Source organism: Bolinopsis microptera, chromosome 10 (genome assembly GCF_026151205.1).
Source record: "Bolinopsis microptera isolate Bmic1 chromosome 10, MBARI_Bmic_1.0, whole genome shotgun sequence".
Taxonomy (NCBI): Eukaryota; Metazoa; Ctenophora; class Tentaculata; order Lobata; family Bolinopsidae; genus Bolinopsis; species Bolinopsis microptera.
Genome location: NC_087081.1, coordinates 16,680,946 through 16,698,412, shown reverse-complemented (window position 1 = coordinate 16,698,412; position 17,467 = coordinate 16,680,946). Strand labels below are relative to the sequence as shown.

Genomic DNA, 17,467 nt, shown 5'->3' with positions numbered 1-17,467 from the left:
CCAGTTTTGGCATCGAGTCAAGTTTTGTGCAGACTGCAAAGTGCAGACTGTCTTCCGAAATTGCATTACGACCCGGGTGAATTGCCTCAAGTCCAAAATTGCGCTCCCACTAAATCGCTCGCCCAAATTTTAAGAAAATTCTTGTGAAAAGACCCTGAGCTGAGGGTATGAAATTCATCATGATCGGTGTATTTTTGGACGTTGATTCCGAACAATCCCCCATGACGTAGGGTAAAAATACTTCCCTGGAGAGTTATTGGCAAAAAACCGTTTTGGTCACGCGACAGCTGTTAGTAAAACACGAATTCGATTGTTTACTTTTAGGGCTGATCGGGTTAAGGTCAGGGCTGTGGTTAGGGTTATGAGTAGCTTTGGGGTTATGGTTAGGGTTAGGGTTGGGAATCCGAATAGGGTTTTCGTAAAACCGTTTTGTTCGGCTGCAAAATCATAAAAACCAAAGTCACGTGATAATTTTTGGGCGAGCGAATTTGTAAGAGCCCCAAAATTGTGTATCCAGTATCGAGGGGTAGGTGCAGACTTCGGAAAACCGAAAGAAAAATGTTTTCGGCTAATAATGAACAGGGTAGCATGAAACGTGGAGAGAAGTGGTTTCCAGAGAAACTTTGAACAAATTTTGACTTAGAAGATTTTCGTTCTGAGTCATTCTCGATACGCTCCCGCTTCCTGTTTATAAAAATTTTATAAATAATTTATTGTAGCTTTAATATTGCTCTGTTAACTTGGTGAGAAAAATTGCCATCAGGTTTAAATTCTTTTCTTTCTAAAGGGCTCAAGGTATAGGTAATTAGATTTCAGTGATGTTTCTCCGTTTATTATTTGCATAACTGTATTATTATTTATCGTTAGGAGTGCATTCCCACATTCAATTTCACTGATGCAGCTAGATTTCAAAATGTACACGGAACTTTTTTTTTTCTTTTTTTTTACACGGAACTTGTAATTCACAGACTGTGTATTTTATCAATTACTATATTAAGAACCGACCGGATATCCGGCTGAATCCGGATCCGGTTCCAGTTCCGGTCCGGTTTCAGAAAATTTTGCCGGATATTTCTTCAAAAAAAATTTCTAAAATCTTGAAATGCATATTTGCAATAGGTGTTGACTTCAAAAAATATTATCGGCTAATAGTAATGATGAACAGGGTAGCATGAAACGTGGAGAAAAGTGGTTACAGAAAAACTTTGAAAAAATTTTGACTTGGAACATTCTCGGTCCGAGTCATTATCAATACGTACGAGATACGTATCGAGAGCTCCCGCTTCCGAGATAGTGTTGCAAAGTGGAGGCCTGCCTTCCGAGATCGCAAAAGAGCAATACTGAATACTAGAGCTAGAGGGTGGGGGTTGGGGAGAAACCACTTTTCTCCACAATTTTGGACTCGAGGCTTCCCCTGGTAAATTTGCCCTTACTCCTAACTTCCTTGTTTCACTTGCAACTTGTCCTTGTCTCTTCCAACCGGATATTACTGAAGGAAGTTTGGACCAACTCTAAAGAGGAACTGCGAACCCTGATGCGGGACAGGAATATGTGGAGGGGGTTATCTGGCGTAGATCGGACTTAGTTCCGACATAGTAGTAGTAGTAATAGTATCAGCTGATTCGGACCGACCGCGGCCGCACTCATTCATTTTAAAAATTTGTTTATTTTTATTTCCCGTACCTCACATGACATGATCACTCACAGATCTTTGGTTGCCGAGCAGATTCGGAGCCAAAACTGCTTAGTTTTGAGTTCTAAAATTCCGTGAATTCATAAATTTCGCGAACAGATAAATTAGAGGTAAGATGACCCGTGACCGATCTGTTGTTTACGTTTGGTGTGCTGGCAGGTAGCAATCATGATGTCACGTTTTAACGATAAGAAAATATCACGCCAAGACTGCTTTTTCGACTCCAGGATGAGGATCACAATGCTGGCAAGCATGACCAATGACCGTCGCTCTTATATTCACAATACTATTTACCCCCTATACTATTATATCCCCTTTATTGTTTTTCAGACATTAAGACTCATCGAAAGTAGTTCAGCAGGTATATTTAAGTTCAAAACATTATAATTATATGCAGTATAAGAATCGGTACTCTGCTCTATGCGAGCAAACCGATGAGAGTGAGGTTACGGAACTGTATGGACATTTTGTTGATGCGATTGATGATACCAACAAAGCCATACTGCCTAAGAAAGAAAAGAAGAGACGTGACGATGGGAAAATGGGCGATTAGGTTTGGCCTCTATATAATACGGCCACTATACGGCCTCTATACGGCCTCTATATGGCCTTTATACGGCCTCTATACGGCCACTATTTGTGCCCTTACATGACACTGTCACTATACGGCCTTTATACGGCTTCTATATGGCCTTTATACGGCCTCTATACGGCTACTATATGGCCCCTACGCGGCCACTATACGGCTTTTATACGGCCTCTATATGGCCTCTATACGGCCTCTATACGGCCTCTATAGTGGCCGTATAGTGGTCGTATAGAGGCCAAACCTAATCGCCCATTTTTCCCTATTAGATTTAGTGATAATCTTCCAGTCTATGCTATATTCGATGTTTTTATTCTTGAGGTCACATATCAGTTTTGATAGCTCGGTGCTCAATCTGTGCTTACACATCCTTTAGAACACAGACTAAATAAATAAAAGATCTGAATTTATTAGTTGTAAAAAATGAATTGTTGTTAGTTATAGGTTTTAGGAGTATTAAGTAATTGTTAATTATAAGAGTTTGATAAAGCCTAAGGAGCACTATAATGTATAATGTTTGCCATTTTAATTGTAATCATGTCGCTGAAGATTGTTGTTCACTCATTCATGAAACTTTTAGTTTGACGATAACATCGTTTACTTTTTTACGCTTATATAATGCTCCTAGACAATAGTTGAGCACTTTGCTAAAAGAGAAAGAAACACCGTTGTATATATATATCATATATACTAGCAGGAACCCCTATAACCCTAAAATGTTGTCAAGACTCAAAAGACTAAAATAATTATTACCTATTTTAATTTAATTCGCGTTTTTGACACCACTTGGGGGTATACAAGATACATTCATTTCGAACAACAGGTCTTGAAGATAATCGTTTACACTTTAGTTTAAATTGTATCAAAAAACAATTTAACGTCATCATCACCACTTGTGACTTGATGACGTCATCTAATCAAATTAAGCGTTTTTAAATCTTGATTTTTTGACAAAATGATAACTTTTCAAATCAATTTTACACCATTAAGGAGTAATTTTATTCAAAATCTGAGGAAATTTTCCTCTTAGATAATTGTTCAAGCATTCTGAAAATCTACGGCTTACAAATAGTAATAAAGGCAAAGCTCATTGAATGGGAAAAGCTCGAGCGACCGATTTCATTCTCGGTATCAATTTGCATTTGCAGACGGTTATTCAAATTAATATCATTTCCTTTTGTTTGGAAAAGAGAGACATTGGCATTTTATCTTGACACTCGAATCACGAGTTGTAGCGCGATGCACTACTGGGTCGCGCGCGCATCAAATAATGCTTCTCGCAACCTTCGGTAGATCGGCGAGATGCACCACTGTGCCTCACCGAGCTGCGAAGGATTGACATCGTGAATCAAAATCACGAGTGTCGAAACTATCGCGATCGATTCACGATTATGCGCTTCGAATCTAAAAATCTGGGCACTCGTTTTATTCCGTCCCAAAACATTATACTATTATATATTAAATACATGACATGAAACAGTAAACACAGTTATCCTTGACTTGCAGCCGTACGCTTACCCTTTGATTAACAATGTCAATTCATCGCAGCTCGGCGCGGCATGGCACAGTAGCGCATCCCCCGATCTAGCCGTTGCGAGAAGCCTCATTGAGTGCGCGGCGCGGCACAGTAACGCATCGCGCTACAAGCGTGCCCTCAGCCACCGGCCATTTCGAGACCGTTTAGCCATTGTATTATTAAGGTGCACGGTAAAAATAAACTTGCTCGGATTTTCAAAATTTGTTTACCATTGTTTTTTAGAGACAGTGAAAATTTTCACAGTACCAAATTTTTAAAGTGATGGTGCGCGGCTTTTGCAGCAAAATTAGGTGTAAAAGTTGCGTAATTTGACGAAATTCGTTGATTTTTGTCGTATTATTCTGTCATAACTTCGGTTCCTAAACATAAATTATGCTGACATGAAAATTTGTCAAAACCTTCCAATCATACTTAACTACTGAACCTAAATTAGTTGGGAGAGATTTGATTCACGATGTCAATTCATCGCAGCTCGGCGGGACACAGTAGCGCATTTTGCCGATCTAGTTGCAAGAAGCATAATTGAGTGCGCGGCGCGGCACAATAACGCATTGTGCTTTTGCAGATTTACAACCTACCAGGACACGCGCCGAGTTGGACTCGTCGACGGTTCTGAACAGATATTTTACGAGTATCAACCGTTAAATTGTGCTTGAACTATTATTGATGTGATATGCCTCAAAAGTGGTCTTATACGATTCCCCGTTTAACTTTGGTAGGAACTCCTTTGTAGCGCGATTTTTGCAGCCAAAATAAAAAGTCCTGAACCAAATTATTGGGGTTAAAATCTTTCGAATTGTTAGCTAATCATAAAAACAATTCACATCCACCTGTACAAGAGTTTAACTCTTAAAATGCCTATTTTATAATTTTACACATGAGCAATGAGCATATTGCACAATCTGGAGAAAAGTTTTTGTGGGAGTACCACTTACAAATACACAATCTCAGAAATTGTGGCCATTTAATATAAACATTATTTTTAAAAATCCCAACATTATTTTTTAATCGCCCTATAGAATATGATAATCCATTAAATATCTGTGGGCACTCGAAGTTTTGAAATTTAGATGGGGTCATTGCAATGGATGTTGTTGGTTTTTTTTCTTGAGATTTAGTGTAAACTGTTATGTAAGGGTTAATAAAGATGTTACAAGACTCGTTAAAATTCAGAAAATTTAAATCTTGAAAATTATAATTATAATTATAATTCAATTTACACAGCAATACAATAAGAATAAGAATTGGAGGACTTCGCCGCTTCGACGCGCCGCGCGAACTAGCAACTAGCATTCTTGCATCGTCGATCGTTGCTCTGCTTCGCAGAGCAACGATCTCGATGGGTTGACATCGTCAACCAAGAATAAGAATAATTTGAAAAAGCTTCAATATGCTGTGCAGGACATTCAAATCGCGGTAAAAAGAAAAAAACATTTTTCTTTCTAATTTTTTCCAAAATTTTTATTAAGAAAAAAACTTGATAAAACAAAAATGTAAGTTAAAGGGGGATTCTCACATATCAAGTAATCACATTTGGGCCAATTATCAACCCTCTCCCCTCCGTAAACAGTTTTACACATAGCTATTGTGTGAAAATTATACTAGCATAATCATAAAACACTTTCTCCGGCCCCCCCCCTCAGTGATAACATTTGAACGACCCCTTACAAACGTTACAGAATCTCAAGATACAACTAAGTACATTAAATAACTTTTTATACAAACTTCAGAATTGTACATATTTACGATAAAATGCTTTTTTTAGTAAAACAAATTTTTAGTAAAAGATAAAACGAAAAAGACAAAAGAAAAAGTGTTTAGAAATATAAATTGAAAATCTAATTGTGTCATCAATTGCCATATTATATTTATAAACAATTTTAAACAGAAAAGATAAATAATAATATATGGTGAACCACATTTTTGCTGAAACGTGATAATAGTCCTTCAAGCAGTAGTTATCAAAAACAAAACTTTAAAGTGAAGAGAGAGCCCTTTTGAGATGGAGCATGATTGACAGATGGTCTGGGACGAAGATGGCCTCCCAGCACAGTTCCCCCAACACATCGGCGGAGAGACCCGATATTATAGTCTGGTTGGACACAGGAAAGATTGTGATTTAAGTAGAGTTGATGGTTGGCAATGAGAGTAACCAAGTAGGAACAAGCGCGTTATAACAAAGAGCTTATTCCTGGGCTTCATGGTGGAAAGCTCAACTTTTTCTGTTAGAGGTTGGGTGTAGAGGCTTGTGGCATCATACTTTACAAGCCCTATTTTGGTTAGCAAGAGAAAAAAAGAAGTGTAGTCCCTGTTACAACATCCTACAAAGACCAACGGTTCTACCATCAACTGAGTGGGCTGACTGTTGGGCCCTTAAAACATGTTTAAAGCTACACTTGAAATCTCAACACATTTTCATAAAATAGATGCTATGAACATCTATCCTATTTCTGTGTTTGCCAATAAATTTTGACGTAATATCTCCTGAAATGGATACATACCAGCCATGTTGGGCCGCGACCGCCATCATTTTGCCCAATACAGCTCTCATGTGATAGGAAATAGCACCCTTGGAAAAAGCAGTAGTAATCCAGGGCCATCCCTCAACGTTTATTTCTAGGTTTGAGTCTGGTAAATTAACCTCCTTTTGAACACCAAACGGATAAAACTGGTAGATACAATCCCTCAATTGGACACCAACATCGATGGGGAAATCAAGTAACCGAAGCGTATTCAAGTAGGTCAATGACAAGCAAGCATATTTACAGTTCATTGGGAATGGATCTTTCCGAAAGAGAATAGAGGCTTTATCAATCCAGCTTCGGCTTATCTCAATTGCGTATAGAGGAGTGTATCCACTTTGCCCAAAAACTTCCATAATCCTTGAAATACTTCTTCGTGCAACAATGGCTTCACTATCCGAGGAATGCCAAGGATTTCCATGAATTTTTATCTCATGGCTACCGTAATAATCCATCTTTTCTTGGATAGAAAGACCAGCAGCAGTAATAGCCGTCTCCAAAGGCTCAAGAAGGTGGTTGCAGTTAATCAACCTTAACCTGTCCGTTTTAGCCAAGGACAGCATACAGAAATCATTTGGATGAGCAGTAAAAGTTGGATCGTATATGAAGAAGAAGCAGTCTGCAGTGTCTTTCAGATTAGTTGAAGTGATAAGTCTCCAGTTTACCTCACCCATCCTTCCCACTAAATTACAAATTAATTTTCGAGTATTTATTCCGTCCTCATCAGTCGAATCCCAGGTGCCATTCAAAGTAATCTCATGCAGGATTTCACCTGGAGACTGAACGTCCTCAGTTCCTGATACACCTTTGGCCCAAGCATCTTCAAGAGCTAGCATAACAGCTTGTTTTATATGCTCATCATGATGCAGAAGGATAAGTTTGTTGCCTAGCAGTCCACCACTACCAGGAGCAATACAGCAAACTCTAGATTTACCTCTGTTTTCATCAGATATTGCCTCCTTTGCAAAGAACCAAGTAGATTTGTCAGAATGCGTTGCTAAATCACTACTTGTAATCAGGTTGTAGCCTAGATTGTACATTTCCTCTAGGAGACGTATGGCAAAAAACTTTCCAAGAGTTGCTCTTTTTTTACCCTTCCGATGAACAAAAGTAAACTTATCCCCAACATGCATCTTTACAGTACCATAATAATCTTTGAGTTGTCCTCGAGTGGATCCATATTTGGATTCTATTTCCTGATCAAGTATAACAAGCATTTCCCTCACCTCCGGAGTCACATTCATGACTCCTATCTTTGAGTTGAAACATATTGAGATTGCAATATAGGAATCAGGGATTGCGGTCACAGATAACTTGGATGATGCTTTGTTGCCCATGTTACCTAAAAATAAACCGATTTTGACACCATTTGTTGTCAAATTGTCCAAATTTGGGAAATTAAGTTCTTATTTCTTGGGCAGTTTTGTATTTTGTCATACTGGTAAAAAACCATAACACCATTCAACCCAGCCAAAACGTTTTCAATGGTATAATCAGAATAAAACAAATATTCAGAATAAAACAAATATTATATTCAAATCTCTTTATTCAACAATATTAAATCATTATAGAACCTAATTTGTGGCTTGATCGTTATGTTAGGGCTATTCTGTTAGCTGATGCTGACAGGCACTGCATGGGGCAGAGACTTAGGACCATTACGCTGGAGGCTTACAATGACCCTTTTTGAACCCCATGGCAGTGCTAGTTTTATTATGGTACAAATTGTAAATCGAAGTTATGAAAACGATCAAGTCACTCCTGTTTTACACTATCAACAGCTACTTAAAACAACCTAGATTGTACAACTCACTTTGAAGATTAAACTGTTAAGTGATGAGTGATTGGGCTCATTAAACATTTTAGTAGCGGAGACATGCGGATCAGCTTCTTGAGGTTCTAATAGTTCATTCAGACAAGAAGTTTTATTTTTTCAAATTTAGTCGTTCATGCTGCCTGAGTTCAGAAAGTTTGCCAAAGGGGCCCAGGTATTCTTGTCACCTTTACCCTGAGACGAGAGAATGACTTTTTTACCTTTGATTTGAATACACCACGAGTGATTTCAAGGTCGTTCAGTGCCAACATCTGACGGAATGAATTCCAAAGGCAACTAGATTTGTAAACGAAACTGTTTGAGGGCATGGTTGTTATAAGAAGAGTTTCTTTGCCGGGTCTTTTAGACAAACAGAAAAGTTCAAATAGTGCAATTGGTGTTCGATATTTAATGATTAATAATGGTATGTCTCTCGCGGTTTTTGCGGAAAGTTAATGTCGTGGTGCCGGTAAATGGAATGGGTCCTACTTTGTTGGTCAACTGCTATGTCAGAATCAAGTTTCACAGAAACTTCAGGCTGAACCCCCCTCCCCCTTAATTGATATCCTGAGAAAAGATATTTCAAATTAATTTTATTATTCTATCTCAGATCCATCATGATATTAGTTGATAGTCCAACCTTTAAAGATCGCAGAGAGGCCAGATTTTAATTATGAATCGAGCGCTCATAATATGTTGGTTTTGAAAACACCCCGAATCTCGTATTTTAGGTGTATTTTTCAATAGGGGCCCGTGGCTCGTGAAAATTGTATTTTACGAGTTATTTAATGCTTTCACCTCCTGTATCCTAATAAGATAATTCGCTATACTTCCTACGAAGTTACAGTTGTTGGGAGGGACTCTCTCTGAACTACTGAAATCTCATTCCCCCTGTGAGATATACTGCAAGCAGTGCTCCCTATAATAATGACTAATGTTTTACAGCATCTTTTAGAAAAGTAGTGCGATTATATTGCACCGAATATGCTTTCGGTTGCTCTCAAAACAGTGCAATTAGTTTTGTAATCGCACTCCCTGAAAATAAAAACCAGTGCGATTATGAAAAAATAAGTGGCCGTCAAATAGGTGGTATTATATACGCTAATATTTAATTGTATATTTAAACAAATTGCATACTCGTTTTTAGTGTCTCAGTGGGGTAGAATAAAATGAGTAAATAACCGAGACCTACTCAGTGGTCAGACTGTAAGGACAATCATGAATCAAATTGAAAAGGTTGAATAGACTAATAGAAGAAATATATTTGCTTGGCTGCAACTTACCAATTATAAAGCTAAATAATGTTGGTTTTGTATAACTTATCCGGATGGTTAGGTTTAGGCTTATGTTTAGGATTAAGTACTACAATAGACTATTTTTAACAAAAGATGGTAAATTCCCTAAAAGGAATAATAACGATCATGCCCGACCTGTCCGAGAGATAAACGTGCCATGATAGATGCTGAGCTGACTGATAGATAAAGAAATTAGTTGATTATCAATAATTTTGACCCTGGACTCCGTGACCGACTAATCTGACTTGTTGATTGAATTACTGTACATTTCTATTGCTAAATTTAGAATCTAATGCTGACATGTAACTTGTGATATCACGTGACGTCATCACAATATCACGTGACGTCATCACAATATCACGTGACGTCATCACAATATCACGTGACGTCATCATGATCCTCTCCTTACTGATATAAAGTAGAAAGTGTTAGGACAAGAGTTGTGTTCATAAATGTGTTCAAGTGTCGTATGGTGTGCAGTATTAGCCACCTTTATCATAGTACGCATGACCAACAATGAATGTATCTGGTTAGATCGTGAACGTACACTGTGCTAGGTTGGGAGCAAACTCATTTTTGGATCTGGTAGTATTTGGACGTGCTTGTGGTGTGCTTGTGACGTGCTTGTGCTCACAAAATAAAGGAAGATTATGGGAGCTGCTCAAGCTGAACTCAAAGACAACTCCTTATATGGGCATCACGTGTCACTACAAGGACAGTGCTGGTCAGTGAGCCATCTTCTTCAGTTTAAACAAACACGTTAAGTATTTCTTATTACCGTAGGTGGTGTTATTTGGTATTTGCACTATGCTTTGAGACAGCTTTACACGCATCAATCATATCTTGGATGGAAATGAGACATGAACAAATAATAAAAGAATCTTGCCACACATCATGCCAGATCTACTACGATACAGAAAGTAGTAGTTTTGGTTTGTTAGAACATTATCATTCGGAACTCTTTAAAGTCATCCTTTCAGTTTCACCACATATGTATAGCAATGTTTCATTTCGTGTTATCCAGCCATCTATCAATTCATACCAATTATCAGTTTTGCTGCCAATATACTACGGCCAGTACTGCCTGTTGTTGAAATTAAGTTCACATTATCTTTTAATACCTATATTTATACATTTAAACCATTTCTATCTCCTAATCCCACCCTCTGGGAAGCTGCAGGGACAAAAGGATTTCGCGGTCATTTTGGCCAAAAATCGCGATACCGCGAATTACATTTCGCGGTATATTAGACTATATTACATAAATAAATAAATAAATAAATAAAGTCAATTTTTACAGCACAGCAATATATATCTAAATATCAGATCCTCTGTAATCATAATGTATAAAAAAGGAGCTTTTCTCTGTGCTGAAGGATGAATCAAGGCAGATCATGGTTCTGTTAGCAGGCCACCCTAGTTATGGACAATACATATATATAAAATAATTAAATTATAATTTTAAAATTGTGTCAAGATTGAACTAAAACATAACTCAGGGTAAAATAGACGTATTCCCTTCGTCAAATTAACTATTTACAATACTAAACTTAAACGAACTCCGGGTAAAATAAACGTAATCCCTTTGTCAAACTTGCTATTTACAATAAGTTAATAAATTAATACGGTTGAAAATTATTTCATATTCAATAACAATGTAGCATCAATATAATTGATACAAATGAGGAGCATACATAGCAGTGAGAATTGCACATAACAGGAGGACTGGAGGTATGGAGCAATAATGATTGACAGTGCACCTTTCCACTGATGTTCCTAATTTCCTGTAATAGCTTAATAGGCATGGAAATACTTTGATTGCAGGGGATGGATTGGATTCACTTATGTACTGAGATAACTTAACCGAAATAACATACCTGCCTAGATACATTGGCTAGTGTTGGGTGGGATCATGAATTTATCGTAAGAGTTATCCCCTTGGTAATTCTCATCAGTTAGCACCATATTCATAAGAGTTTCTTTGTATAACTTAGAAAATTTCTTAACGACGTCACACTCTCTAAGGGACTTTGGTAATATGTTCCAGGCCTTAGTTCCTAGATAGTTAAACTCCTTGTGAGATCTTGATTTAGGAGTATAAAGATTGCAGTTTTCTGCCTCACGTGATCCACCAGAAATATACGAGAATTTCCCGATAAAATGCTTTGGACATGTTTCATTGATTATACGGTACATATATGAGCTAAGATGAACCTGTCGTCTCAAATGGAGAGGAAGCCATCCCATATTTTTGTATACATTAACCGACCTCTCTCTGATGTTTACATCTAGGGCTATTTTAGCAACCTTTTTGTACATGATATCTAACTCTCCTAGTCGTTTTTTATATGTTCTTGACCAGATGGTGTCTAAGTAGTCAAAATGTGGCAACATAAGTGCATTAGCAAACATCTTCCTGAACTTAAGAGAGGGAGAAGTTTTTTTGATCTATACATAGCACCAATTCTTTTGGATATCTTTTTCTTAATGTTATCAATATGTTCATTAAATGTCAATCTGCTGTCAACTATAAGTCCAAGGTACTTATGGGATTTAGTTTCACAGATTACCAAAGTAAGGTCATCACAAATTTCAACAAGGATGGCATCAAGGTTAGGCTTAGAGTCAAGGATCATTAGTTTTGTTTTTTCATTATTCAGGGATAGTTTATTAGCCTGAAGCCATCTGATAACTAATTTCAACTCTTGTTTGATGTTACCATAGTTTCCTCTAGATATATTGTCAAAATATAATGCACCGTCATCAGCAAATAGATAAGGTTTAGAAAATAGGCATGCATTAGGCAGGTCATTGATAAAAATGCTGAATAGAATTGGTCCTAATATACTTCCTTGAGGCACTCCAGAGTTCAATGAATGTAAACTGCTTATCCTACTCCCAACTCTAGTTTGCTGTAATCTATCTGTGAGGAAGCTCCTAAACCAGCTCAATGCAGTATCTTTTATTCCATAATGCTTCAGCTTTTGAATGAGAATATCATGGTTAACAGTATCAAATGCCTTTCTGATGTCCAGGAAGATAATTGCAGGATGCTTGGCACTGTTCTTAGCAGTAAATATACGATCAAACAGATCTAACATGAGATAAGTTGTAGAGTGATCTTTACGGAAACCATATTGATGCTCTGAAAGTATTCCCTTTTATCAAGATATTGAGTCAGTTGGGAGTTCACACAAAATTCGATGCACTTTCCAAGAATCGGTAAAATTGAGATTGGTCGATAATTACTAGGATTCTCAGTATCACCATCCTTATGGATTGGGGTGACTTTTGCAACCTTGCAGCTGTTTGGCATGATGCCACTGGATAAACTCAAATTTACAAGATGTGTTAATGGAGCAATAAATGCAGGTAAAATTTGTCTAAACACTCTCAATGGTATATGATCATTAGTGGATTTGCTACAAGGGATACTTGCCACATAGTCTAAGATATTGGACTCAGTTATTTCAGTAAAGCTATTCAAGCTGGTCTCGTTGTCAATCTGCTTATTTTGTAGATAAGATAGAAATTCATTTTCATTTTCCAGCTGCACTTCTGCTTGGATCTTTGGACCTATTTCAGCAAAATATTTATTGGTGGTTTCAGCATCAAGATTGTTATTGATATTGTTAGCTTTAACAGGCAGATTTGATGCTGTCTTTATCGTTTTCCATACACCCTTTAGATCATTCATGGCACACTTGGCTTTCAGTTCTGTTGCTAAGTTAGTCTTCCTATTAATTCTAGACAAATAGGTTGAATAGTTTCTCTGCCGTTTATATGCCATCCATAATGAGTCACATTTATTACAGTGTATAAGACCATTTGGATGTATACGTCTGTTCTTGTTGTGTGTTAAAAATTTACGGTAAAGTTTCCCTTTCAATTTCTTACTTTCTAAAAATTCTGGAGATGGCTTATGGATGTAATCACTATGGCACTTAATTTGTTTAATTGGACAGAAGTGATCATAGTAGTGATCAATATGTTCGTTTAAACCATCAACTGCATCATTCAGACTAGTTGAATCTATTATTGGTCTATAATCACAAGTTTCCAAAAATTCTTTAAGAGCAGTAACATTCATTTTGCTGTGATCTCTTATTAGTAACTTCTTGAATTTTGAGGCCTTATGCACATTGAAATCGACAATGAACTTTACGACCTGATGATCTCCTATACAATCATCAAGGACTTTGCAGTCAAGAAACTTGGAGTAAGTGTTTGTTATGACAACATCGATTGTGGTCTTTGTGATTCTGTTTCCTAGTTTAGCAATGCGGGTAATATCCTGAACTACCTGTACCATTCCAAACATTTTCATTGTAATGTCTAATTTCTTATAGTTCATACTGCTGATGTTGTTTTGGTCTACATTTACATCACCCAGCCAAATAACATTGTTACTTCCTATACTCATCATGCAGTCTGTCATATAATCTAAAAATTTGTCAAGAGGACTAAACAACTCAGATCTGTAGAAACAGCAGATGAAAATATTGCAATCTGTAAGATGGATCCAAATAGCCTCGATTTGGTCATTATATTGCAAAACTAAGTTTAGTTGAATCATTTTAAACTTTATGTGCTCACTGATGAGAATGCCACATCCCCATGACCATTGTCGTTAGGACGGTCTTTGCGGATAAAAGTAAAATTCTTGGGTAGGTTTAGACTGGCTGAGTCAATATCCGACTTAAGATTTGTTTCATTCAGGCATAAAACATCTAATTTCTCTTTCCAGATTAGATCTTGGATTTCAAGACATTTTGGCATACCTGTTAGTCCTCCCTGCATGTTGCAATGTCCCACTGCAAGCTTTTTGGCATGGTATGAAACTGTGATTTTACTAATGCACGGGTTAATGCAAGAACTGCTGTGAGAGCATGAAAATTTTTCCAATTTATGCTGCTATAAACTTGTCAGAATAAGATAAATTGCAGAACTGGCAAATTTGTATGAGATAATAACAAAACTTTCTAAAACTTCAATAAACATGAGGAACAATGTGTAATTATCCCTTATCTAGATGAAATAAATGTTAACAATCTTTCTGAAAATTCAAACTTGCTTATGGGCCCAATACTTCAGAAATTTAGCAAGTCGAATAACACCGCTTGTATTGAGGTGACAGTTATCAGATATTTTTGCAGATGGTCTGGCAAAATAAAATTCTTTCCTGAATCCACTTCTATTATAGTTAAATAAATTATGGGTGCTAATGTAATTAAAACAAGAATCTTTGCTACACATATCCTTAATAACCTTATTCAGCTCTGCCACAACATCATTGCGGCCTTTTGTACTCCTGGGAAGAATATTGAGAACATTAATTGTTGCATTCGGATACACTGACTTGAGATAATTTAAGAGATTACTAAAGTCACCCGCTGCATCCTTCAGTGACTTTGAGCCAAAATAGACTGTGTTCACATTATTAGTTCCTGTCATAATATAAATAATAGATGGGGATGGAACAGAGTGTAGGTCAGTTTTTAGTTTATTTAACATTACTTTGGCATCAGCCCCAGGATAAAACAGTTTACTAGCACTAACAGTGGACGATGATAACTTGTCCGCATCAAGAAACCTGAACATAGAGCTGCTTATGAATAGGACAGACTTTTGTGAAGCTTTAGCTGACTGTTTGCAAACTGAGAGTGCAGGTGAAGAAGAGTCTGTCAGTTTGTGTCCTGAATGAGGGATGGGTGGGGGCGGTGAACGCAGACCAAACTCAGTTGACTGAGTGATCCTAGGGGGCTTCATCAGTCTTAGGGTGATGCTGATCCGGGGTTCATCACACATTTCGTCTGGCAGTATCTCATGTTGAAAGTCAGCCTGAGACAATTTGGACATGATGAAGACATCTCCATGCTGAAGCTGCACAGAGCCCACAACTTCATTGCTGCCGTTTGATCTAATTTGCAGTGTTCTCGTCGCACCAAGTGAAATGGTTACAATATCAGAGTGTTCTACAATACATGATTCAGAATCACTATGAGCTGGCATGAACTCTGCTCCAGTTTCATATAGATTGACGAGAATACTATTGTGTCTGAAATTGGGTAATATCACATTAATGTAGGAGCTGAGTTTAGCAAGGTAGGAATCATTGTGTACACTTTTTGGGTCATGTGTTGCACCTGAATACTCATAGGGAAAGTCACCAAAATAAACCGATTTCCTGTTTTTAAAACCGTGACTGAACTCAAGTTCTTCCATTAATAGATCAAGTGAAAATTTAGAGAATGGACCATCATCTAGTAGGGTAACTGGTTTCACTGGTGATGGGAAACAAATTACAGATATATTCATTGGCCCCGGTGTTATAGGATCGTAGACAGGGGCAGGGACCAAGTTTGGATATTTGTCTCTGGGCTTAGGGGTGTTGATCCGTGATTCACCAGTAGCAGTAGATACAGGGAGATCAGACACATCATCCTCGTCTGCCATAACCTCGTTAACAACAATCTCACTGATAACAATCTCGTTTCCAACAACCTCCTGTGGAACAACCTTGTCCACGACATCGTTGTCAACAAACAAACTGTCCGATACAACATCTTCCACAACAATGTCATCTACATCAAACGCTTCTACTTGATTGATAACAACGTGTGACTGAGGGGTAATGGTTATGATCTCACATTCAATCTCCTCTGATAAGTTTGGCAGCAAATTTTCACACTTAAAACTCTGTTCTTGTATTTGAGTTTGATCTGATATGAGACTATCATTGTACTGAGCAATGAGATCACTAGTTCTGATAATTTCATTCAATAAAGACAACTTTTTTTCTAAAAAGTCAATCTTGATGTCTTTTGACAGACAATTGTTACTGTTGACAGACAATTGTTACTATACAGTTCTCTGATTTTTCAGACTGGAATGAAAAGTTCAAATGTTCTAAAGGGCGCTCACAAGAGTGGAGACTAATGTCTGAGCTCTGATTATTTGACATAGTTATATTATCAAGAGTTCAATGTTCAGAAGCACAATAAACACTGTAAACGCAATACCTTCAGTCCAGATAGTAGTTTTGATGAGAATAGTTTTGATGAGAAGGAGGAGGATGAGTAATCTTCAAGTACACTCACAGCAGTCCTTTGCACGTCAACACTTACGCTCGTCTATCATATCTCATACCTCAAATTATTTGTTATATAGTAAAAATTTGTCGCAAATAATGGGAAAAATCGCGATTCCGTACATGCCGCGATTTCCTTTTGTCCTTGGGAAGCTGGGATATCTCCTGGGGCACTATTTTTAGGGGTATCTATTTTTCAATCCATTTCCTGAATCATCACACATTCTAGAACCATTTCACTTTTTTTCCATTCACGGACAGTCCCCAGTTCACACATTTGAGGGCAAGTTTGAAATAATATTAGACCCTATATAATCATTGTTCTGATCATGAGGTTACCTTTTTTTTAAGCAGCCACTCTACAGGTTTTTGTATTATGTTACAATTTCGTAATGTTCATGTAAGGCGTTTGTATTTGTTATTCTGTATTATTCTGACTTACCTTAAGAACGACAAATTTAGTCTACCATAAATTTAGTCAAACTTTTGACTTAAATTGTTGTAAACCAAATTTCATGAGACAAAATTTTTCGGCGACTTATTTTATAGGAGACCAAAATTTCAGTAGAGCATATATGACATGAATATTGAATATTGTTAAGCTTACATTGTTTATAGGGCTTTATAATTAATATAATGACATCACCGTTCCTACTGCACTAAACCGTACCAAATTCTTATTGCACTTAAAAGGTTAGAGCTCCTCTTGGACATTATATTTTTAATCTGATCCATCCCAATCCATGCTCTGTTGAAATGGCTGAAGGATCATATCGACATAAACTAAGTCGTACCGACAAAAATGGTAAAGTCGAAAAAGGTGAAAAAGAAACTGACAGTGTACTGAAGAACTTAGTGATACAGTGTCACAAACTCTGGATCTGATGTTATTTAAATTCCTGAGTAATGCATTGCGGCTTAATCTGTAATG

General features: G+C 37.2%; 1 protein-coding gene across 1 annotated transcript in view; it reads right to left on the bottom strand.

The window, feature by feature from the left end:
• The window catches only part of LOC134821679 (V-type proton ATPase catalytic subunit A-like), a 94,214-nt gene extending 77,597 nt beyond the window's left edge, over window positions 1-16,617 (bottom strand). Inside the window, exon 1 of the mRNA XM_063832384.1 lies at window positions 16,596-16,617. The gene's annotated coding sequence lies outside the window, so the exon portion shown is untranslated. The remainder of the gene's footprint in view (window positions 1-16,595) is intronic.
• Between the last annotated feature and the right edge of the window lie 850 nt (window positions 16,618-17,467).